The sequence below is a fragment of the Pelobates fuscus genome, chromosome 1, assembly GCF_036172605.1.
Source record: "Pelobates fuscus isolate aPelFus1 chromosome 1, aPelFus1.pri, whole genome shotgun sequence".
Lineage (NCBI taxonomy): Eukaryota > Metazoa > Chordata > Amphibia > Anura > Pelobatidae > Pelobates > Pelobates fuscus.
In genome coordinates this window covers 326,900,602-326,913,685 of record NC_086317.1, presented here as the reverse complement: position 1 = coordinate 326,913,685, position 13,084 = coordinate 326,900,602, and positions in this window count along the sequence as shown.

Sequence of the window (13,084 nt, the reverse complement as noted above, 5' to 3'; positions counted from 1 at the left end):
TCCTCTAGAACTGAGTTCTCTTTCGTAGATAATGGGTATACATGACCTCTGGGGGGCATGGTACCAGGAAGTAGGTTAATTTTGCAATCAAAGGACCTGTGTGGGGGTAAGGTATCGGCTTTCTTCTTGTCAAATACTGCCTTTAAATCTAGATACTGAGGCGGAATTTGTGTCTCTGTAGGATTGTCAGAGTTAGCCGATGTGTTGGTTAATCCGAGAGGTAAGACCTTCCGCAAGCATCTTTCTTGACAATTCTGTCCCCACGAAACTATCTCCCCTGACTCCCAATTAATAATAGGGTTGTGTCTCTTCAACCAGGAGTACCCCAGGACTATGGGAATAGACGGAGAAGAAATGAGCAGTAAGGATATGTCCTCTTTATGTAGGATGCCAACAGTCAAGTTAATCGGTATGGTCTCATGGAAAATAACAGGCTCAAGTAACGGTCTACCATCGATGGCCTCAACAGCCAGTGGTGTCTCTTTTAACTGGGATGGAATAGCATGCTTGGCAGCAAAACCCTGATCTATAAAGCTCTCAGCAGCTCCAGAATCGATTAATGCCATAGTCTTAACTACTCCCTTTTCCCACTTTAAAGAGATGGGTAACAGAAGCCTGAGCTCTTTGTAGTTGTGAATAGAGGACAAAGTAGAAACACCCAAGGCCTGTCCTCTAGAGAAACTTAGGTGCGAGCGTTTCCCGAACGATTGGGACAATTTAGGCGTAAATGACCTCTGACTCCACAATACATACATAAACCCTCCCTTCTCCTGTACTGTCTTTCACTCTCTGTGAGGTGAGTACTGCCTATCTGCATAGGTTCAGGAATACGTAAGTCCTCGAACTCAGATTTTTGAAAGGTAGGCGCTAGTTTAAAGGAGGGTCTACGGGTCCTATCTCGAGTGTTCTGCCTCTCTCTTAAGCGTTCATCAATACGAGATATAAAAGAAATTAAATCCTCCAAACTCTCAGGAAGTTCTCTAGTAGCGACCTCGTCAAGAATTACATCTGATAACCCATTCAGAAACACATCTATATAAGCCTGTTCATTCCACTTAACTTCTGCCGCCAAGGACCTGAACTCTAGTGCATAATCCACAAGTGTTCGATTGTCCTGTCTAAGGCGCAACAGTAATCTAGCTGCATTGACCTTTCTACCAGGAGGGTCAAAAGTTCTTCTAAACGCAGCTACAAAGGCATTATAATTATAGACTAGTGGATTACTAGTACGAGACAAAAGTGCCTGTAGTGCCAAAGCCATCTGATCCATCCTATGCTCCATGGCGTCAAACCTGGGATCAGAAGAACCAAGCTGACTGTTAGTACCTGCAGGATCCATTGGCCCTGTCGTAATGTCAGGATCGGGACAGGGATCCAACACGCAGAGTACAAAGAGTGGAAAGGTACGTATACCGGGCCTTAGAATGGCCGGACTAACGTACCGAGAGTAATAGAGAATAGTCAGAGACAAGCCGAGGTCGAGGGAACGGGAAGACAGATAAGCGAGAGACAAGCCGGGTCAAGGGATAACAGAGAAGCAGGGTAGTACAACAAGCCGAGTCAAAACCAAATAGAGCAAACTAGAATACCAGAGCACTGAGTGACTAGACAAGCTAGAACCACGACAGGGCAATGAGCAGAAGTGAGAAGTAAGCTTAAATACCCTGGCTCTGGATGGTAATCACGCCTCTGACAAGTACCGATTGGATATCGGACACTTGAGTGACAGGTCGCTCGTGATAGCGTCATGACGTCACGTATTGAGCGTCCCGCTAGAAAAGGACGTGGATTCCTCGCGGCCGGTGTTTAAGTGACTGGATGAACCGCGAGGAACGAAGGAAACAACTCGCCTGGACGGGCAAACCACCAAGTCTCTACCTCCCTTAGAGGTAGAGACCTCAGGTACCCTGACAGGACTCAAGTTGAGGGTAAAACAGGAACTGAGGACTGGGACACCCAGTCTGGCTTTTATTACAAACAAGTACATACAGGACACTCCCAGGGGGAGGATGAAATTAACCAATCACAGGGATGTACCTCCCACACATTTCCTCCCCTTAGATTAACAGTTAAACCAATTATTACATACAATAAAAATACAGTTTTTACACACACACTGTAACTTTAAAACCATACATTCAATTTCAATAAAAGTTGCATATTCAGACTCAGCATACATCAAACATAAACACTTCCAAAAATCAGCCAAATCCCTCCAGTGGATCAAAAGTTAGCAGGAAGTCCTTTATGACCGACCGCAAGCACAATTTCCTGCCCAAAACAGTTCCATAGATTTGGGCTGTGCGGTCGGTCAATTTCATGCGAAAAAAACGACTAAGTCCCATTTCGAACGGGACTTAGTCTCTGGAGCTGCAAGTTCCGTATGGGAGAAGGTAAGGGTCAGCGGTGTTCGGCAGAATGTGTAGCCGATTTTAGTTCCACAGAATCTTTAGCATACACCGCTGACCGCATTCGAGGAAACCAAGATGGCCGCCGCCACGTGCAATTAACCGGCAGTAACCTCACAGCCTGGGAGGTAAATTGCCTGCACACTTTAGCTTCTGGGTGGTCCGCCTGTGTGGTACTTGGTTCAGTAAGCCCTATTTACTGAACCAAGTGGGGGAAAGCCAGGAACAAGTTATTTTACCGGTCTGGGGACATAGTCTTAAAGGGGCATTGTTCACCAAAGTCACAATATGTCCCCAGACGGTTCTTAAAGGGCCATACACACCAATAAAAGTCCATACGTTTTCAGGGGCCATAGTCTTAAAGGGTATTGTTACCCAAAGTCTCAATAGGTCCCCAGACAGTTCTTAAAGGGCCAGCAGTCGCACGATAAAATACAATATGCCCCAAATATGTCCAGGGGCCATAGTCGCAGGGCAGGAGGCTAGCAACCAGGCTTCTCCAGTTCACAGTGGCGAAGTGTCAGGGTACCTGAGGCCTCTACCTCTAAGGGAGGTAGAGACTTGGTGGTTTGTCCGTCCAGGCGAGCTGTTTCCTTCGTTCCTCGCGGTTCATCCAGTCACTTAAACACCGGCCGCGAGGAATCCACGTCCTTTTCTAGCGGGACGCTCAATACGTGACGTCATGACGCTATCACGAGCGACCTGTCACTCAAGTGTCCGATATCCAATCGGTACTTGTCAGAGGCGTGATTACCATCCAGAGTCAGGGTATTTAAGCTTACTTCTCACTTCAGCTCATTGCCCTGTCGTGGTTCTAGCTTGTCTAGTCACTCAGTGCTCTGGTATTCTAGTTTGCTCTATTGGTTTTGACTCGGCTCGTTGTACTACCCTGCTTATCTCTGTTATCCCTTGACCCGGCTTGTCTCTCGCTTATCTGTCTTCTCGTTCCCTCGACCTCGGCTTGTCTCTGACTATTCTCTATTACTCTCGGTACGTTAGTCCGGCCATTCTAAGGCCCGGTATACGTACCTTTCCACTCTTTGTACTCTGCGTGTTGGATCCTTGTCCCGATCCTGACATTACGACAGGGCCAATGGATCCTGCAGGTACAAACAGTCAGCTTGGTTCTTCTGATCCCAGGTTTGACGCCATGGAGCATAGGATGGATCAGATGGCTCTAGCACTACAGGCATTTTTGTCTCGTGCTAGTAACCCACCTGAGGAGACACGTACTCCTTCTATTTCTCCTGCAGTCTCAGGTCTAGAGGTAGCCACTGTAGGTGCTTCTTCCCGTATTACCCCACCAGTACGTTATGGCGGGTCACCGGAGAAGTGTCGTGGCTTTCTGAACCAGATTAGCATTCATTTCGAATTACAACCCCGCTCTTATCCTACAGATAGAGCGAAGGTTGGATTTGTTATTACTTTACTCATTGAGAAAGCTCTGAGATGGGCCAATCCTTTATGGGAGAATGATAATCCACTAGTCTATAATTATAATGCCTTTGTAGCTGCGTTTAGAAGAACTTTTGACCCTCCTGGTAGAAAGGTCAATGCAGCTAGATTACTGTTGCGCCTTAGACAGGACAATCGAACACTTGTGGATTATGCACTAGAGTTCAGGTCCTTGGCGGCAGAGGTTAAGTGGAACGAACAGGCTTATATAGATGTGTTTCTGAATGGGTTATCAGATGTAATTCTCGACGAGGTCGCTACTAGAGAACTCCCTGAGAATTTGGAGGATTTAATTTCTTTTATATCTCGTATTGATGAACGCTTAAGAGAGAGGCAGAACACTCGAGATAGGACCCGTAGACCCTCCTTTAAACTAGCACCTACCTTTCAAAATTCTGAGTTTGAGGACTTACGTATTCCTGAACCTATGCAGATAGGCAGTACTCATCTCACAGAGAGGGAGAGACAGTACAGGAGAAGGGAGGGTTTATGTATGTATTGTGGAGTCAGAGGTCATTTACGCCTAAATTGTCCCAATCGTTCGGGAAACGCTCGCACCTAAGTTTCTCTAGAGGACAGGCCTTGGGTGTTTCTACTTTGTCCTCTATTCACAACTACAAAGAGCTCAGGCTTCTGTTACCCGTTTCTTTAAAGTGGGAGAAGGGAGTAGTTAAGACTATGGCACTAATCGATTCTGGAGCTGCTGAGAGCTTTATAGATCAGGGTTTTGCTGCCAAGCATGCTATTCCATCCCAGTTAAAAGAGACACCACTGGCTGTTGAGGCCATCGATGGTAGACCGTTACTTGAGCCTGTTATTTTCCATGAGACCATACCGATTAACTTAACTGTTGGCATCCTACATAGAGAGGACATATCCTTACTGCTCATTTCTTCTCCGTCTATTCCCATAGTCCTGGGGTACTCCTGGTTGAGGAGACATAACCCTATTATTAATTGGGAGTCAGGGGAGATAGTTTCGTGGGGACAGAATTGTCAAGAAAAATGCTTGCGGAAGGTCTCACCTCTCGGATTAACCAACACATCGGCTAACTCTGACAATCCTACAGAGACACAAATTCCGTCTCAGTATCTAGATTTAAAGGCAGTATTTGACAAAAAGAAAGCCGATACCTTACCCCCACACAGGTCCTTTGATTGCAAAATTAACCTACTCCCTGGTACCATGCCCCCCAGAGGTCATGTATACCCATTATCTACGAAAGAGAACTCAGTTCTAGAGGAGTATATTCACGAAAATTTAGACAAGGGATTCATTAGGAGGTCCTCCTCTCCTGCCGGGGCTGGATTTTTTTTTGTTAAAAAGAAGGATGGTTCTTTGAGACCTTGTATTGATTATCGAGGCCTAAATAAGATAACCATTAAAAATGCCTACCCGATTCCCTTGATCACCGAACTCTTCGATCGTTTGAAGGGCTCTACAATTTTCACCAAGTTAGACCTCAGAGGGGCATATAACTTGGTGAGAATCCAGCAGGGACATGAGTGGATGACGGCATTCAATACTCGCTATGGCCACTATGAATATACGGTTATGCCTTTTGGGTTATGCAATGCACCAGCTGTATTCCAAGATCTGATAAATGAGGTTCTTAGGGAATTTCAGCAAGATTGCGTCATTGTATACCTAGATGATATACTTATACATTCTAGTGAGATTGAGACTCATCACAAGCAAGTCAGGAGGGTTTTGCACAAGCTTCTCCAGCATGGCTTGTACTGCAAGTTGGAGAAATGTAGCTTTGATCAAACCCAGGTAACCTTTCTCGGCTATGTGATCTCTGGGGAGGGATTTAAGATGGATCCGGATAAACTCCAGTCCATTCTAGAGTGGCCTTTACCCAAAGGTCTTAAAGCCGTACAGAGATTTATTGGTTTTTCTAATTATTATAGGCGCTTTATTAAGGGCTATTCTTCCATTATCGCACCTATCACTAATATGACCAAACAGGGGGCTGATACTAAGAATTGGACTACTGAAGCTCTTCTTGCGTTCAAAACTCTCAAGGAGCTTTTCGCTTCCGCCCCAATTTTAGTTCACCCCGACACTTCCCTGCCTTTTCTACTTGAGGTAGACGCATCAGAGACTGGTTTAGGTGCTGTCCTATCTCAAAGGTTGGGTGTTGATAAACCATTACATCCATGTGGATTTTTCTCTAAAAAATTGTCCGGTACTGAGAGCAGATATGACATTGGTGACAGAGAATTACTAGCGGTTATCAAGGCTTTGAAAGAGTGGAGACATTTATTGGAAGGTACTTTACATCCTGTTACCATTCTAACAGACCACAAAAATTTGTCTTATATCGGAGAGGCCAAGCGTTTGTCCTCCAGGCAGGCTCGTTGGTCGTTGTTTCTTACCCATTTCAATTACGTTCTGACTTACAGACCTGGTTCAAAGAATTCTAAAGCCGATGCGCTATCTCGCCAATTTGAGCCTTCTGCTTCAGTTGAACCACTTTTGTCCTCCATTGTACCCAAATGCAATATTATTGCTAATACCAGTCTTAAAATTCATTCTCCGCTACTTGACCAGATCTTGAACTCACAACATCTAGCTCCCGGAGACACCCCTGAGGGAAGAAACTTTGTTCCTCCTGAACTTCAACTGGAGCTCTTACAATGTTTTCACGAAAGTAAAATAGCTGGTCATCCTGGTATTCGCAAGACATACTCTCTGATATCCAAGGATTTCTGGTGGCCTTCACTTCGAAAAGATATTGAGGAGTTCGTCGCAGCTTGTGAGACTTGTGCCAAGACTAAACTACCTCATGCATCTCCATGTGGCCTGTTGCACCCCTTGGACATTCCTGAGAAACCTTGGTCCTGTTTGTCCATAGACTTTATCGTTGATTTACCTGCTTCCAAGAGACAGACTGTTATTCTCACGGTGGTGGATAGATTTACTAAGATGGCCCATTTCGTGCCATTACCTAAACTTCCGACTTCTCCTGAATTGGCGGAGATTTTTGCGAGAGAGGTTTTTCGCCTACATGGGATTCCTTCGGAGATTGTTTCTGATAGAGGTTCTCAATTTGTCTCACGTTTCTGGAGATCCTTTTGTTCTCAAATGGGTATCAAATTGAACTTCTCCTCTGCCTATCACCCTCAGTCTAACGGAGCTGCTGAACGTACCAATCAAAAGATCGAACAGTATCTGCGTTGCTTTGTTTCCGAACACCAGGACGATTGGGTCGGTCTGATTCCTTGGGCGGAGTTCGCACACAATAACCTTGTTTGTGATTCAACTCGCTCTAGCCCTTTCTTCATGAACTATGGCTTTCATCCTTCGATTTTTCCTTCGGTTTCCTCTTCTCAGGGGATACCGTCGGTTGATGATCATGTCGCCAACCTGAAGAAATTATGGGATCAGACTCGGCAAATTCTGTTACATAGTTCTTCGTTGTTCAAGAAACACGCTGACAAGCATAGAAGAGCGGCTCCTGTTTTTGTTCCTGGGGATAGGGTATGGTTGAGTACTAAGAATATTCGCCTAAAAGTTCCATCTATGAAATTTGCTCCTCGCTACATAGGTCCTTACAGGGTTCTCACTCGTATCAATCCGGTTGCGTATCGCCTTGCTCTGCCACCTGCCTTACGCATTCCTAATTCTTTTCATGTCTCCTTGTTGAAACCTCTTATTTGCAACAAATTCTCCTCTAAGGTCTCCTCGCCTCGTCCTGTTCAGGTGGAGGGTCGGGAGGAGTACGAGGTCAGCTCCATCATTGATTCCAGAATTTCAAGGGGAAAATTGCAATATCTGGTCAACTGGAGGGGATATGGTCCTGAGGAGAGGAGTTGGGTACCTCAGGAGGACGTTCATGCTTCTCGCCTTCGCAGAGCATTTCACCTCCGCTTCCCATCTCGCCCCGGTTCCTTCCGCCCGGTGGGCGTATCTGAGAGGGGGGGTACTGTCAGGGTACCTGAGGCCTCTACCTCTAAGGGAGGTAGAGACTTGGTGGTTTGTCCGTCCAGGCGAGCTGTTTCCTTCGTTCCTCGCGGTTCATCCAGTCACTTAAACACCGGCCGCGAGGAATCCACGTCCTTTTCTAGCGGGACGCTCAATACGTGACGTCATGACGCTATCACGAGCGACCTGTCACTCAAGTGTCCGATATCCAATCGGTACTTGTCAGAGGCGTGATTACCATCCAGAGTCAGGGTATTTAAGCTTACTTCTCACTTCAGCTCATTGCCCTGTCGTGGTTCTAGCTTGTCTAGTCACTCAGTGCTCTGGTATTCTAGTTTGCTCTATTGGTTTTGACTCGGCTCGTTGTACTACCCTGCTTATCTCTGTTATCCCTTGACCCGGCTTGTCTCTCGCTTATCTGTCTTCTCGTTCCCTCGACCTCGGCTTGTCTCTGACTATTCTCTATTACTCTCGGTACGTTAGTCCGGCCATTCTAAGGCCCGGTATACGTACCTTTCCACTCTTTGTACTCTGCGTGTTGGATCCTTGTCCCGATCCTGACACGAAGTTGGTTTCGCCACAATTCTCCCCTTTTCCAATTAGACTAACAGGGTATCTGACCTCCTGCCGGTCAGTGCCCTGGTTAGTCCAGCAACCCACCCACAATAAACCGTTACTACACCTGGGTGAGGGAGAATCTTGTCCAGGTTCAGGTGCCTCACCACGGCTGTGTGGGGGACTGGTAGGCTGCCTTGGTAGGTTGCTGAGGGGGCAGAGACCAGCGGTACTCTGTCCTGTTGCCAGCACTACCACGGGAGTAGTCTGGTTGGAGCCTGGTTGCTGGAGACGGACTGTCTCCCCTTTAAATACGCCGCTCTGCTGCTGGAGACCGACTGTCTCCCCTTGAGTTACACCGCTCTGCCGCTGGAGACCGACTGTCTCCCCTTGAGTTACACAGCTCTGCTGCTGGAGACCGACTGTCTCCCCTTTAGTTACACAGCTCTGCTGCTGGAGACAGACTGTCTCCCCTTTGGCTAAACAGCCCTGTTGTGGGGGGGCAGGACCGACCGTCCCTACCCCCTGTGCTGGAAGTGCAGAGACCACGGTCCCATCTGCACAGGTGTGGGGCTTACAGTCTCCCCCTGGTACATTAAGCTGCCGCTGGGGAGAGGTGGTAACCAGCTCCTCTCCCATTAGAACACTCTGCCACTGGGGAATGGAGACTGGGCTCTCTATTACCTGTACATTAATGATCCGCCCGCTGGGGAGAGGTGGTAACAATCTCCTCTCCCATACATACTTTCCGCCTTTGTGGAGGGAGACCGACTGTCTCTCCTCCCAATACAGTGCCCTGCTGCTGGGGAAAGGAGACTGGGCTCCCTATTCCCTGCACATCAATGATCCGCTGCTGGGGAGAGGTGGTAGCAAGCTCCTCTCCCATACATACTTTCCGCCTTTGTGGAGGGAGACTGACTGTCTCTCCTCCCAATACATTGTCCTGCTGCTGGGGGGGGAGGTCGATGCTCTCCACTTTCTGTAACTCCAGCTCTAGTTGGGGATCTGGGCCGGTTGCCCAGCATCCCTGTAGGGCCGGTGGAGAGATCTCGGTCCCATCTCCACCTGCCTGCAGGGGGTCCTCCCAGGACCAGTCTATGAGGTCCTCTACCTCGGGTACCTCTGGTTGCTGTTAGGGAGGGAGACCGGTTGTCTCTTCCTCCAATAACCCATTCTGCCGCTGAGGAGTGAGACCGACTGTCTCCCCTCCCTGTAAAACATACTGCCGCTGGGATCTGGGCCGGGTGCCCAGCATCCCTGTAGGGCCGGTAGAGAGACCTCGGTCCCATCTCCACCGGCCACTTCGGTTTCTTCCTCGTCCCACTCTACCTGTGGCTGGAGTTTCTCCCAACGTGCCCACTGGCCTTCCCTCAACGCCCTGTGTTGTAGGTTCCGGGTCACCATGTCCCACACGAACCGCACGTATTTCTCCTCTGGATTGGGTCCGTAAAACTTCAGGCGCAACCCTACCATCGTGCCAAACTCTAGTACGGAGTAGCTATACGCCATGCTTGCTGTAGCCACTGCTGGTTCCATTATGTTGCTGAAGATAGGGACGCTGCACAACTCCACACGTTACCGGTGTCTCTGAGCTGCTTCTCCTCGCACTAGGACGCCATCCCACCGCTTGCCACCAATGTAACGGATCCACTGGCACCCCGACTGGGTACCTCCGTTGAAAGATGCTCCTAGCGCTTCCAGAGGACTCCAAGCACTCCACCAGACACCATAAGCACCGCAGGCTGCAGCTATCTCCCTTCAGAACGAAGCAGGAACAAGCTCTTACAAGAGCTCAGTGATTATAGCAAGGGAATATGCCTAGCATAGCAATCCCTTGTAGCAGATTCCCCCAATAAGACACAGGACTCAAGTTGAGGGTAAAACAGGAACTGAGGACTGGGACACCCAGTCTGGCTTTTATTACAAACAAGTACATACAGGACACTCCCAGGGGGAGGATGAAATTAACCAATCACAGGGATGTACCTCCCACACATTTCCTCCCCTTAGATTAACAGTTAAACCAATTATTACATACAATAAAAATACAGTTTTTACACACACACTGTAACTTTAAAACCATACATTCAATTTCAATAAAAGTTGCATATTCAGACTCAGCATACATCAAACATAAACACTTCCAAAAATCAGCCAAATCCCTCCAGTGGATCAAAAGTTAGCTGGAAGTCCTTTATGACCGACCGCAAGCACAATTTCATGCCCAAAACAGTTCCATAGATTTGGGCTGTGCGGTCGGTCAATTTCATGCGAAAAAAACGACTAAGTCCCATTTCGAACGGGACTTAGTCTCTGGAGCTGCAAGTTCCGTATGGGAGAAGGTAAGGGTCAGCGGTGTTCGGCAGAATGTGTAGCCGATTTTAGTTCCACAGAATCTTTAGCATACACCGCTGACCGCATTCGAGGAAACCAAGATGGCCGCCGCCACGTGCAATTAACCGGCAGTAACCTCACAGCCTGGGAGGTAAATTGCCTGCACACTTTAGCTTCTGGGTGGTCCGCCTGTGTGGTACTTGGTTCAGTAAACCCTATTTACTGAACCAAGTGGGGGAAAGCCAGGAACAAGTTATTTTACCGGTCTGGGGACATAGTCTTAAAGGGGCGTTGTTCACCAAAGTCACAATATGTCCCCAGACGGTTCTTAAAGGGCCATACACACCAATAAAAGTCCATACGTTTTCAGGGGCCATAGTCTTAAAGGGTATTGTTACCCAAAGTCTCAATAGGTCCCCAGACAGTTCTTAAAGGGCCAGCAGTCGCACGATAAAATACAATATGCCCCAAATATGTCCAGGGGCCATAGTCGCAGGGCAGGAGGCTAGCAACCAGGCTTCTCCAGTTCACAGTGGCGAAGTTGGTTTCGCCACACCCAATTCAGTACATTATCTAGACGGTTCTATTAGGATTCCGATAATATGATATTAATATATCACCAATATATGTCAACCCACATGGACATGTCAATGTATACACCACAAAGCATTTTTGGCAATTCATAAGGTCCCAAACAGGGTACTTTTTTGTACAAGTTCTAGCGTGAAAGTAGGCATCAGGTAGGTTTGAATTGCATTGTTGCAATTGATGTAGTGATACACCCAAACATTCCTTTGATATTGGACAACTAGGTGGTAAAGCTGCACTAATCAGAGTGTCCTTGAGATTCTTAAATATTTTAAAGCACATCAGAGGTTGAGCAAATCCATCAATGTTGGCTCCAAATTCAAAGTGTACCATACTTCAATATGATGTTACACTTATGTTTTGAGAGAGTGTGAAAGGTGGTCGCACAGGGTGACTTCTCTGACTTACATTAGAAATAGGGTGTAGGAGATGTTTGTGACAAACGCTCCTTCCCACGTATGTTTGCCACAGACTCCTGGAGGAGTGTAGAAGCCAGCTTCCTGCCCTACCGACTATTGTCCAGATCTGGGACACTGTTTGGTAGTTACTCTGCTCAGCCACTATTAACAGCTTTCCCTGGGTGCCCATGGTTCGGCACTTTACCTTTATGAGAAAGGAACTGAACGCTGGCTCTCTGGTGGCCGTTCGCATGAACCAAACCCACGAATAGTCCCAGCAGTACTTGGCTGCAACCGCTATGGAACTAAATTCGGCATGAGGACTTCGTGGGTTCCCGGTCACCTCAGCGGGACTTAGCCGCAAATGTTATGGAACTGTTTTCGGCATGAGGTGACCATGCGGTTCCCAGACAACTTGGTTTGCGGTTTTGAACCACTTTTGAAATCCACCAGGAGAACGCTTTTTGGAGGGAAGGTGCCTGAGACTAAGGGGACAAACGGTACCTAATAGCCAGGTCGAGCACCCCATACTGAGGTCGCAGGAGCTCCCGAAAGTTGACCGTCAAAAGCACCAAACGCCCTGGAACTATTTTGAGCACAGGACCACGTGTGTGGCCGGACAGAACTTTAACACAGTGGTGTTTTCCCTACATCAGGGTTATATAACAATGTATTTTTGGGGGGTTATTTTATGTTTTTATTATGTTTTGGGGTATTTTTGTGTTTTATAGTTTTATGTTTGCCTTTCTGTCCCTGGGAGATAATTAGCTTACCAGTCTTTATCTCCCAGGCCCAGAGATTCCTGGGAGAGGCTTGTGGTGAAGACAATGGAGACCCCCTGCTGGGGTCTGTGTATAAAAAGGCTTTGTGTGGATGCATTAAACCTGTTGAACTCACAGAACTATGTGTTGTTTAGTTACTGGGTGGGAAAGGGCTATAATCACTGCTTAGCACCTTGTTCCAGCTCATGGAGGATTTGGCGGGGAAAGTCCATGTAAGGACTAGAGCTCCCAAGACTGTGTGTCATCTGAATAGAGCTAGTCCCCTATCCTGTTCCTATCCTGTTCAAGCCACGGCTACTGGGGCAGAAGCACTGAAGTTTTTTTTGCTTTTTCAGATAGGAAGTGGTCCTTGGCGGAGGTACCTAGCCGGGATACAGGGAGCTCCGCTACAATGCTCCCTGTTCCAGCCTGCTCACCTTGTTTAGATAATCCATCAAAGCATCATCTGGTTAGCCCTAGGCCTTAAAGTTGTTTTATTTCACTTATTTTTTTTTTCTACATTTTTTTAATTTTTTCACTGCTTTTTTTTCTTCATTGTTTTAATTTTTTTCATTGCTGGTTAGCAATATTTATTGCTATTTAAAACAACTTTTGATATTTTGTGTTTCTATTTGTATTACAAGAAATATGTTTT